Below are 13,254 nucleotides of genomic sequence, written 5' to 3'. Positions count from 1 at the left end.
TACATCATAAATTAAGGAAATATTGCAAGCAAGTTATATATATATATATATATGTTAGGTTGTCCGAAAAGTTCCTTTCGTTTTATGAAGAAATAATAGACGTCGAAAATTTTGTCGAATTACGTACGATCCATTTTGTTCTATCGAGATAAACACCGCGACATTTCACAGATTTGGTTTGTATGAAGGTTCACTGTTGTAAGAAACACGCTTGCGAAAGAAAAACACTTTTCGGACAACCTAATATATATTCATGTATATATGTACATATGGTAGATATTTACATGTTGGTAGATATGATTTTGTATACAGTGGCTACAAAATGTATTTGCACGTTATTGTAGCATTTGCATAGTAATTAATTAGATTAGGCTTCGTATCATTCAGTAGCGCTCACGTGTAACATATACAAAAATTATCGTCATATGACATGTAAGAAATATTTTTTGCCTGTTAGTTGAATGTTCTAAATTTCAAAACGAAAGACAACAACACAGCGTCCCAAGTAACGTCAAAACGACCCTAAATAAGAGGGAAGAAATAAAAGGAACACAAACATTTTTCAATTAATCTAGCCGCAGAGAAGTAACTGAATTTACCACAACTGACATGTTTTTTAGGTATTTAACTATGCTCACTAATACAATTTAAATATCGTACATATCTATGACCAAACAATAGTATAATAGTAATTTAATGTGATATTGTATAAACCTATGGAAATGTAATCGTATACGACCGTAGTTGTTATTGAACCTCAGATGTAGATGCGTTTGTAAGTAAATAAACTAAAAGTATGCATTTAAATATTAATTGATTAGGTGAAATTTCATATCATTTAGTAATACTTTCATACGACGTATACAAAAGTTTGATACTGCGAAAATGAAACGTATGGATCTTGGTGAAAATGCGCCTCGTTAGAGAATAAAAGTGTGCGCAGCTATTTCTTCCAGCCATTGTGTTTTTAAGCGTTGCTCAGATTAGTCGAGTTACACGAACCCAAATGATTTCAAGCGAAGCGAATTGACTAATGGCAAGAAGGATAGAAACCTGAAATAATATTTCAAGTTAAATAACCGGTTCAAACTGGAATTTGAAAAGCTTGGATGAGGTTTTAGCGAGACTTTCATTATGTGTGTTTTTTTAATAAGAGATTTGAGTATGACGAAAAAATATGCTTAGCGTTAACTATATTTTATGGAGATTGTATGTACGCTGTTACTTCTGTACAATCTTAGAAATATAGAAAAACATTTACAACTTTAAAGAATTATTTATGTAGAGTGTTTCTATCATTGAAATCTATAGTTATATATTGTATACTGATTCAGTTGTACTCTCCATGTATACACAGTATATATATATATATATATATATATGTATATATATATATATATATATATATATATATATATATATATATATGTATACGTATATACGAATATATTCATCGTTTATGGTAATCGACAGTATGCAATAAGACAGCTTTCAACATCTTAAGGAATTCAATTAATTTACATGTTACTTGAAGCGCACAACGTATGGTAAAATTCATCAAGTAGTTAAATCCATATTTTATGAATTTCCAAGCCACCTCGATTTTTTTAAGGGAAAGAAACAAATAAAAAGATTTATTCTCAGACCCCAATTTGTTTTTTTTTTGGTAAAGCTTTCATCTGAAACTATTTCGACATTTTTCGTTCCAGCGTTGCCTTGAGAAAATAAGGTATCGATATTATAAAAGAGGTGTCACAATAAAAATACAATTTACATGAACTTCTGAACGGCAATATACATTTTTTAATAACAATTTGAATTAGTTTATACATTATATCATGACAGTGAAAATATCAAACCCGAAATAAAACGAAAATAGCATCATAAAATCGCGTGATTCTATTATACGTGTATATTGAATAAATTATTTAATAATTTAATATTCATCCTTTATTTCTGTTCTCTACATATTGAAACTTAAAAAGTTTCCCCGGAGTCATGGTAAATCCTTTAAAAAAGGAAGACTGTACTACATGATCACAGGCTCGAACGTGTGAAGTTTTAAAACTCACTTTCCTCAGTAATGTTATACATAAGTGATATCGGCCTGAAAAGCGAAGTTTCAAGCGAAAGTTTAGTCGTTGAAAAAGATTCAGGGCAAATTCGATCGAATATTGAACAAACGTCTGTTTTGCGGCACGAAAATAAATAGCTTAGATGAAACGTTTCAGAAAATTTAGGTCTCATTTGAAAGTATATGGAAAATCTAATCTTTTTGTTACTGCGAATGCATATTACGAAAGTTTTAATTCTGGAATTATTATAAACTTCGAGGGTTTATAAAGTTTATACAAAGTCTATATGTACTTATGGCTCTATTTAAAAATAATAGACTTAAAGCTAATGTAGCGAATAGAAAAATTAGTATCTGGAAATAAAGGAAAAAAGGAATTTAATTTTGAAGAACGTCCAATAATCTTTACAAAAAAGGAACTCGTCTAGAGGAGATACTTGCTATAGAAAGAGATAATTTCTAAATATTTAACAGAATACATTTTTTGGAATTGTTCCAATTCAATAGCTCAAATCCTAATTTTGGATAGTTTTAATCCAATAGTTCAAGTTCTAATTTAGAATAATTCTAAATGCACATAATAAATGGAATCATTTATCAGAATGTTATTGCCTGTTTTATCTGCCACTATATTACCCTTAAAGTTTAGTAAAGTCGTTGTTGAGAATTTTGTACGCAATATGCAGTTACCTTTTCAGCATAACAATGCAACAACAGTAGATACAACAATAGTATATTTATTGATTTACTTTCAATCATTGATATATTGAACATCATCTTTAAGAAATCATTTGTTTCCTGTGTAACGTCTTCACCCTTTTATTAAATAGTATCTTACTTTTTCTATTAAAAATTGGTTTACATCATACGACAAATAATGTATAACGGCATATAAAAAATAGAGCAAATAATAATTTATTACTATTATTTTTATCTAAAAAATGTTTATCCTCTCCTTTTATCTATATTATTCTATTAAGACAAAAATTCAGTACTTATATGATACAGAAACAGATATACTATAAAATCACATTAAATGCACATATATATCACATTTGACCTAGTTTTTAAAATAATATCACTTTCATGTTTCAATAGTTTTCCTCTTTTTTACAAGCTAAGCTAGAATTATTGATTTTACTGGTAGAACGTGTCGAGAATCTTCAGATACTCCATCACTATATGAAACACGGTTGCATGTTCAATGTAAAAAAAATCAATAACTGCATACGTAATCAATATCGAATGTTTGCAGACAGACTTGATATTAAGTCGAAAAATTATTATTTTAATTGCCTCACAATGAAATATTCAATATCGATAAAATCTTTCCTGTTATTAATGAACTAATGTACGCACACGCTATCTATGTATTTACATATCATTTTAATTTATCCTGAATACTCTCTTTTTCTTCAAGTCTTATAACTGCAACCCTAACAATTTCACATACTTTTAATAATTAAGATTAATAGTTCTTATCTCTGATTTGTATCGAATATTATGAAAATTATAATATATCAAACATTCAAAGAAACTAAATGCAATTTCGGACTTTATATAAATTTAGAATCCTTTCGTTGTATGTTCAACGATAACAAACATTTTTATTGATTTCTTATTTCTTCAATTGTCGAGATTCCCACGTAGAAAAGAAAAGTTGGAAGCACAATGTTGGACTTTATGCAGATTTTATGTCAAAATTTCTTATACTGATGATAATTAAACATATTATATTTTCAACGTTCTTAGCAAAGAACGAAATACTCTGACTCTGACCTATTTGCTTTAGTAAATCAATTGACTACTACACAGTATAATTGATAAACGTTGAAAATGACGGACGCAGATCATCATTTCATTAAGGACTCGTAAGCTTCACACTCAGGTTCTAATTGACTCGTGAGTGCTGGTCAATAACAGCTACAGAGACAGATGATAGACAGTTTTTAGATCGTTCCTGGTAACTAGATCACGATTTGCGCAGCTGCTTTTGATCTCGTAATGATCAATTTCCTAACGTTAATTCAATTCGCAGATTCATACCAACAATGTTACATTATGAAAGCTCTCAGAAAGCGTTTCACTGTAGTTCTTCGACTTTCCAAACATGGTTATAGTTCTAATTTAAACGTTGAACGAGAAATATCGAAGAACTGTAATTAGACACATATATTCGTATCTTCGCAATTATTCAATTCGATTTGCGTATATTTTTATTTGTATTATAATGGACTGTCATTTTTTAATTAACCACGTAATATCAATAAAACGCTCGATTATTACGTTATATACTTCTATTAATAAACACTGCAGAATGTATATCATTAAAAAGCACTAATTATTAATTTTTACTACGGTGGCTCACTGTAATTATATTTTGATTAACTGTAATTAAATTGTGATCCACTGAATAGTAGATACATTGAAGACTGTAAAAATTTAAAGAGACGAATTTAATAAATAAGCAAGAAGCTTCTTAAGTAGCTCTATAAGTAGAGTAAATATGAGTATACAAAATATTTCGTTCATTCTTGAATACATTAATATTTATGTCATTCTAATCTTTCATGCGATAAGTTCTACAAAATTAGAGATAAAATAATATCTTTTAAGTTAATCATTTTCAAACGCAAGTATTTTAATTTTTGTATAGGAAATAAAGAAAATATATCGATTGGCGTAATTAAAGGTATACCTATAGGCTCGTTTTTTGAAAAATTCAATAACAATGATCATCTTTCTCCAAAACGTCCTGAAAACAATTTTTTACATCGCCAAAATAACTACATAATTGTAAAATATTAACGAATCCAGCATAATCGAAATTGAATTATCCTAAAATTTTTACTTATTTCGTAAATATAAAAAGAACAAAATTGTTTAGTAATCGTATTTATCAATTCAAACGTAGCTAATATAGTGGAACTGAAACTAAGACTTCCAACATATTTTATTCATTCCCCGTTTTATGTTACGGACTGAAAAATTTCTCGAATTAATAGAAAACAGTTCTAAGATTTGTAAAGACGCTTATACCAAAAATCGAAGCAGCCATATCACGGAAAATAATAAATTTAAAAGATAAAAGTCTTATTTCTAAGACTAGTTTGAAGAATCAACAAGAGATACGTATTAAGGAATTATAATTTATAAAAAAATGTTTAATTTATAAAGAAAATTAAATTTCAGTTAATATAAAATATGCATCTTTTTCTTTCATTAATAATTCCTGCATTTATATTCTTCCAAATTTAAAATGACAAATTTAAACGCATGAGGAAATGCATATTTTGAAATGCATAAAAATTCTCACATCAAATCTTATATAAAAAATTAAAGCGGTTATTTCAAGTATTATTTTATATATGAAATAGTAACTTTTAAATATAAAATTTATTAGTTCTTACTGTAAATAACAGAAACCAATAAAAATGCAATTGTATATGTGTCGGTTAAAGTTTCAAAATGAAAAACTTTTAATTGTTTCCAATAATTTCCAAAAAAATATCACAATTTGACCTCGCCGTTAAACCGAAAAACGTTTCATATTTTTATTCAATAATTGTTCCGTGATATACATCTGCTAGTTCCATCAACCAGTCAATTGGTTTCGTTTCACCGCTTTTTCAATAACGTCATCTAATTGATTATTTAATGAGAGGGAAAACTCAGGAGATATTTGAACGTTAAAGAGATCTAAAACGAATATTAAAGTGAAAAGTATTTCGAATTAGAAAGCGATGGAATTATTCTGGAATTTCGTCCGAACATTTGCCGGACCGCACAGGCGACATACTCAGACTTCGTAATAGAATGCACGTGGTCTTTAAACTTGCTTCGGACTTTATGTGAAACGTATTCAAATTCACCACATATTTCGGAGTAACACGAGAATTAACATTCCCACATTAAATTTATGGCTATACATATTACCGTGATGGTATATTTTAGACAATACGTAGCAGTGTTGTATTAAATTATAACAACATACAAAATGAACTACATACCTTTAAACTGTTTCTTAAAATGAAAACCGTACGTGAACAACGTATCTTACACCTTTTGTGATTTTAAATTCAACACACAATGATATCATGGAAGTATTTCAACATTTGAGGGTATAAATACATACATATATCTTCCATAGGAACAAGGTAATAAATAATTAACTTCTTTAAAATAATTAAAAAAAAAAATGAAAACCGTTTTAGTAAAAATAACAAATATTTCATTTTCTTCCATTCTATTACTTCTACTTTCTCAAACAATCAACTAACATTTCAATAATGCATAAATTAAATTCAACGTTATTTAATCGCCTGTTTAACGATATATTTTATTTCTGAATGAAGTCTCACCTTCTGTCGATTTAATACCATCCAATTAACACCGATATCAATCAATTTTTCGATAAAACAACTTTTCACACGTAACGTCGTTCTAACTAACGAACGGGAACAAAGTGACTACAGTGATTCGCAAAGGTATTGGAACATTCATCATAGAAAATATTTGTGAATGTACGTATTACGTGCGTTATAGAAAACTTTTCGATATTTCATGAACGTTCAAATGAGATACGATTACCGTAACTGGTAAGCTGATAAACTGGCAAAATATGAAAACGATCCGAAAATGTGCATAAATGATACTCGCATTTATTGCAAATGTACATTTAGTAAAAAACTAGTACGTATATGATCTATCACTATCACGTATGATTTCACTAAATACCGTGACTTACTAGTATAATAAATAATTGACTGTTCGAATACTTTGGGAACCTTTGTGGAGCATCCGCTTGTAATAAATAATTTTCTAACTTTTATGTTTTTTTTAATTTTTGCAAATTTTTGTAAATATCATTAATATGATACCTCTATGCCTATATCTATGCTAACGAAGTTTTAAGGTGAGATAAATGTTCAAGTACTTTTGTAAGTCGTTATACAATATTAAAATTTTCGCAGCAGAAAGGCTTAGTTCTAATTTAATAACTCTGTATCTACCTATTATTTTAAATTATTCTTTCCAATTCAATATAATGAACTATTGCTATAGTGTAAAAACTGAATAATTGAGGCACTTTATTCTACATTCTGTTATTCGATTTATTCTTCATATTTGTTGTAAAAGAATTAACAATGCATAATAACTTCTTTTTCTTTGATTCTATAATATTTCAAACTATTAACCTTTAAACTGTGAATGTAGGTATTTCATGCTCGAGCTATTTCAACCGGATTGAATTTCACGCAAGGTAATAGACGGTGAACCTCCCGCTCCCCCACTTTCCAAAAAGAAGCTATTTGGTAAAAATATTATAACCTTAAGTTAGAACGTTTGAACGTATTATATGAATTTTAATAGATTTTTTTCAATAAATATTACCTACTGAAAAATGTATCATCTGGGTATAAAAGATTCTCGTTTACCGTAAGGTACCGTAAAAACGTCTACAATTTAAGAGTTAAATAACTTTGTAATTTAACATGTATCGAGTACGATTTAATACACTAAATTATTGTTATTGTATAAAAATTGAATAATTGGAGTAATATATTTATTTATTTATTTATTTTGTATACTTATTTATTTTTATTTTCCACAGTTCAATATAACGAAATATTTTTATTGTATAAAAAAAAAATTAACGTTGCATACTATGTCTGTAATATTCCCCACTTACTAATTAAATATAATAGAATATTATATTTTTTAAGAAAAGATACTTCATGATGCTATTCATTGTCAAATGAATTACTCTGAGTATTTAAGCAGAGACGAAGCTGAAAGGGCGATATAACTTAATAGTACTTTAACTTAATTTCTTTTAGATTTAAATTATAACTTAGTAGTAATTTAAAAAGCACCGGAAATTAGAGGAGATTCGGTAAAATTTATTATAATCAGGATTACACGCGTGCTGTGAGAACTGAAAAAGCATCTTAAAACTGGTATTAATGCGTGAAATGTTACTGGAAAGTTGCAGGATCTTGTAGGAAGTTAGAAGGGTAAATGAACAGTAGCAGGAATTCGGTAATTTGGTAGAAAACGGAAAGGGGCGGCGAGCCTGAGGTTCGCAACAAACCTTACCATCCATTACGCAATACATTCCAACAGCCGCCGACTATGAACTTTCGAACGATTAAAGATGCTAGTTTCCTTAGCAAAACTACTAATTACTATTTTAACCTTCTCAAAGGCTTTATACTATCGCCATTAAGCTACTTCTAAATCCAATTTACCGATTTTGTTCAAAGTGTTATATTTTAATTTCATAGAAATGTATAATTCTGGAAATGTTTGGATCAATGCTTTATTAGAGCCGGGTTTTATTACAGTTGTGTTATCTTTAAAAATATAACATTTATCGATTTGTTTTCAAATTTCTATCTTATTCGTGTCATTCTGTAAATCTAGACATTTTTAAGTTAATCTCTCATTAAACAGACAGATTTTTTATTATCACAGATATGTTGCTTACAAATCGAATTTATCTTATTTCTAGATTTCTATTTTGTTTACGTCATACTATAAATTTGTTAAGATTTATAAGTTGAGAAATTTTTCTTCTATTGAACAGATGGGTGTATTCTCGAATCTACATAAAAGAGACGCATAAATCTTTTTAGTAATAATATTATGTTCCGAAATTTATTTTATGAAACATGTAAAAGAAACTGACCGGGAGAATCGGATAAAAGTTCGGCAATGTAAGGCAATTCATCAAATTTATGAAATATAGTAACTGTTATTAATTCTGGCATAAAATGTGAAGAGTTCAATTTTCACCAAAATCTAACATTTATAGGCTGAAATTTGTAAATTCAGAATAAATTACAAATAGAATACTTACCACGAAAAAGTAATATATAAAGTTGAAATAATTCCCATAGCGGAGTTAGCAATACACGATAAAAATGCAGATTATTACAAATTAAACTCGCAATCTACGCGTACTTGTCCGACGGAAATCAATTAAGGTAAGGGAAAAACGAAAGTTTCGTGCAACACTTAACTAAACGCAGCGAAAGCAAAAATCAGCGTTGAATTGGCCATGAAATCCCGCATTAATCGTCAAGCGGTGTTGTTGACATCGTAATTAGTCGAATCGGCGTTCTACCTTCGCTTCTTGCACAACATCGAAAAATTGTTTTCCGATAGCGGTGCAGCATCAGAGCAACGAGTTCCTCGCTGACATTACGATATGACTTCGACGTGAGGTTATCAGAAGCTATTCGATTTTCCTCTACGTTTAAAGTGTATTTTAATATTCAATTTTATCTCGATCGATGCTGGTTAGAATTGTTTTTTTTTTTTTTTTTTTGATAAAATGTCATTCAAGACGTAATTAAAGTAATTTAACGTAACCTGATAAAATAATTTCAAATATATGATGCGATAATTATTATAATAATGTAGTATACAGGGTGGGGCATATAAATATAACTCACCTCGTAATTATTCCGGGACTTTAGCAAGAATTATAATAAACGAATGTTATGCAATTAAAAACGGACCGTTCCATGCGATCTTCTCGTGTCTCTTTCCTTGTTATCATTTTTCATTTCCAAGTCATTTTCAATTACGATAAGCGGCAGCTAAATTTTGTTCATAACAAAACTTATGGAATTAACATACTTGATGAATTGAAGCTTCAAATTACATATTTTAACAAGTACATATTTTAAGATTTAGAAATCGTTCAGGTACTTCTCCCTATTTAACTCCTTTCAAATTTCTTCTTTCTACGGAATCATGTAAAACGTGCAGCTTATAAAGCGCAAACCTGGTTAGTCGTGAGAATATGCGTCAAAGACTCATTAGTGCTTGTGATAAAGGCAGAGGCATTTGCTTTTTATAAAATGTGATATAGAAAAGAACATTTCCCAAGAAAAAATTAGAGAATCAATTAACGTTCAAAGAAAACATTTTGGATATTTTTTATAAAATATTACAATATGAATAAGCGAATATACTACAGACGTCGTTGATGGAAAATAGAAATAGAAAGCAATACTTTTCTGTTTTTACTGTTAGGGCATGAATTCCCTAAACAATAATTATATACATATCTGCAGTATAATTTAGATTTCGGTGCGTTGGCATGTTTACCGTGTAAAAATCATAAACCATTAAACGGAACTTTCGTTATAATTCATACAAGGTTTATACGTACGTAAAATTTTACAACATAGAGTTTGCGCGAAAAGTTACGTCGTTAACGTATACCAGAAATAATGAAAATTCGAGCGACAGTAATCATATTAATTAATAGAATTTCTTTCGAGATCGTTTATTATGCTCATCGTACATGTATTACAACGCATAATCACATTCACTGTCAGACTAACTAATAAAATTATCAAATTTCGATGGAAGACAGGTTCATTTACTAAAACTTGCATAATATGCGAGCGTGCAATCTGCATCATGTCTACCTTAAATCTATCACGAACTTCAAATTTTCATATTCTAAATATGAAATTCATATTCACTTTCGTTGACAACAAACGAAAAGACGCAAACATTTGATATATCAATATTGGTTAATATAGCATATTGGTATATATATACACGCCCCTATGGACCGCATGATAGTCAACTGAGGTCAAAGGTGAAGGTGATTTTGATCAGGGACAGAGTTTATTTCTGACGACGAGGAGACGCTACGTTGCTACGTTGGTTGTTATCTGTGCCTCCTCAAAAGATCACACCAAAATCTGAAATTTGTTTAGGTTAGATTAGAAGTTAATTAAAAATTATTTTCATATCCATACAAGGCCCCAGTTTTTGGCTTTTAGTCTGCAAATAATCATAAAATGCATTTTAACAGCTTTTCCTGATTTTTTAAAAACTTCATTTAAGGATGCTATCCGCTTATTTTCGTCCGATGATTAATTTCTCTCAACACCTCTCCTCTTTATATAAGTCTCTGTAGAACGTGTATGTTTATGCTGATATATCAAACAAATTCTCGAAAAAGATTTTCAATGTCTTAGAAAAAACGAATACGGTAGAGTTGAAAATAATCAAATTTGTCGTCTTCAATGAAGAACATCGTTATCGAAGTTGCCCACTGAATTCTAATCCTTCGATTGTTTGCAAATTACGAGAGCTTCAAACCCACATCAATCGAAGTCATACACCGGCTACGATAGAATTAATGTTTGTTTACAGAGACAATGTAAATAGTACTTCTAATCAACGAGATATTTATTTTCACAGGTGTAATTTGAACGTTTCTGGACACAGAAGACTATTAATGGAATTCAATGTATACGTAATCAGAGATAATGTAGATGTAAATTAATTGAAAATCGAATAATAAAACAACAAAATAAGTATAGGAAGAGATTCTAAAGCCATGATAATAGAAAAAAGAAAGAATTTTCTCATTTCCAGGAGATTCTTGCTACAAATAAAAGAAAAATTCTTAATATTTTCTTCTTCTCTTAATAGTATCTCATTTATGCTTAATAAATTAATTAAAAGCATTATCCACCTTTTTATTACACAACTCTCTTTTGATTCTTTACATTAATAAACTTTGAAATGTTACTAGCTTAATATATCCAATATATTGGAATATATAATACAAAATTATCTGATAAAAACGTTATACAAGAAAAGAATTATTATAACAATAATAATTAATCTTCGTTATACTCGGATTAAACGAAAATATGAACAATGCAATTCGTGTTATGTGAATAAATGTTTAAAAGCATCTCGTTGGAAGGAAAATTAGCAGGAAGGAAGGAAAGCTTTCTTTTGCTAATATCCCGATTCAACGTTGTTACAAGGTCGTTACGAAGATATTAGCTATCAATTCAAACTTAGGTGTAAGATTTTTTCCAAGATAAGAATTCTGTTACGCGTACATTTATCAGCATGAAAACTTACTTATATCAAACAGTGCAAAAAGAATAGAAAGTCGTGTAATAAAAAGGAAAAGGGAATTAAAAAGATTCGTATACGTATCTACAATTTTATAAAACAACTGTAATCTTTCTTTATCAAAAAGATTTATACAGTTCTTGTCTCTACAAATATGCATTCTTTCCTTGTTATAAACGTCGTATATCGAAATGTATGCTGGATACAGTTCCTATAGGCAGATTCCCTTGCGTAAATTTAAATAGAAGTAATATCCACCTTGTATATCACCATACGATTTTCATGTTTGCCCGGATAATGGAAAGCATGGCTGAGAATTATTCTAACACGGATGATAAAGTGAAAGATGCCACGTCAAAATGACGTTAGGAAATCGGATGCAAATACTCCAAAAGCGCAATTCACAAATTAGCTTCTTGTTACGATAAACGTTAGCATATGCTGAGGAACTACGTTAGTTACTTAAAAATGTAACGATCGAATGTAAGGTTACTGTCATACCGCGATATTAGGGTCGAGAAAGGTGAAGATTGCTCGTAAAAAATCGACGATATTTTCTAGGAAAGTGGTCCGGGATCCGAATACAGCGGGTCAGGGTAACGAAGACGAAGATCGAAAACACGGTTTTCACACGTACATTTTGAACAACTCAAAGAACTCGGTGCTTGACGAACAAGTTATACGCTGCACGTGTCTGATAAATATGAGTTACATGATGTTCGATGATTTATGAATGACGAACTCTTTCCAGCGGTCACGCGATGGTTTTCATATTGGTCTTTGGTGTGTGTTTTGGGACAGCGGATAGCAACGCTAGTAAAGTTTTACTAGCCTTGCGAAATATTATTTAAGGCAACGCTTTAAAACGAGGCTAGAAACGTGCAAATGCTGATATTGCGATATGAAGTGTTCCTAAGTCAATGATATTTCTAGGCCATACATATTATTACGTTAACGATAAGAAACACTTTTTTTTAGCTATTCATAAGTTTTTTAGACGAAAGCAGTAACTTGCTTATTCACTGACCTATGTACTACATGGCTCATGGAAATATCTTGGAAACTTTTACGTACATAATTGTGTGTGTTATACGTAATATTTTGAAATTTCATTAGCGTCGTAAGAAAACGCCGGTATCATGATTACATCGATAAAATTTGAAACTAATCTGAGAATGTATGTTACAGTTACAAAATATTTATTGCAAGTACAGGATGTAACAGAACATGTGGCAGCCACTCAGGGAACTGATTGCACACCAATGAAAACAATG

The 13,254-nt window shown here is 29.7% G+C and overlaps 1 protein-coding gene across 2 annotated transcripts in view; it reads right to left on the bottom strand.

Moving 5' to 3' along the window:
* LOC117233767 overlaps positions 1-13,254 on the bottom strand; it is a 167,100-nt gene that overhangs the window by 76,535 nt on the left and 77,311 nt on the right. The window lies entirely within an intron of this gene.

The sequence above is a fragment of the Bombus vosnesenskii genome, unplaced genomic scaffold, assembly GCF_011952255.1.
Source record: "Bombus vosnesenskii isolate JDL3184/JDL3185 unplaced genomic scaffold, Bvos_JDL3184-5_v1.1 scf7180000013299, whole genome shotgun sequence".
Classification (NCBI taxonomy): Eukaryota; Metazoa; Arthropoda; class Insecta; order Hymenoptera; family Apidae; genus Bombus; species Bombus vosnesenskii.
Note: the sequence above shows the minus strand (reverse complement) of the source record. Positions and strands in the feature narration are given on the sequence as shown.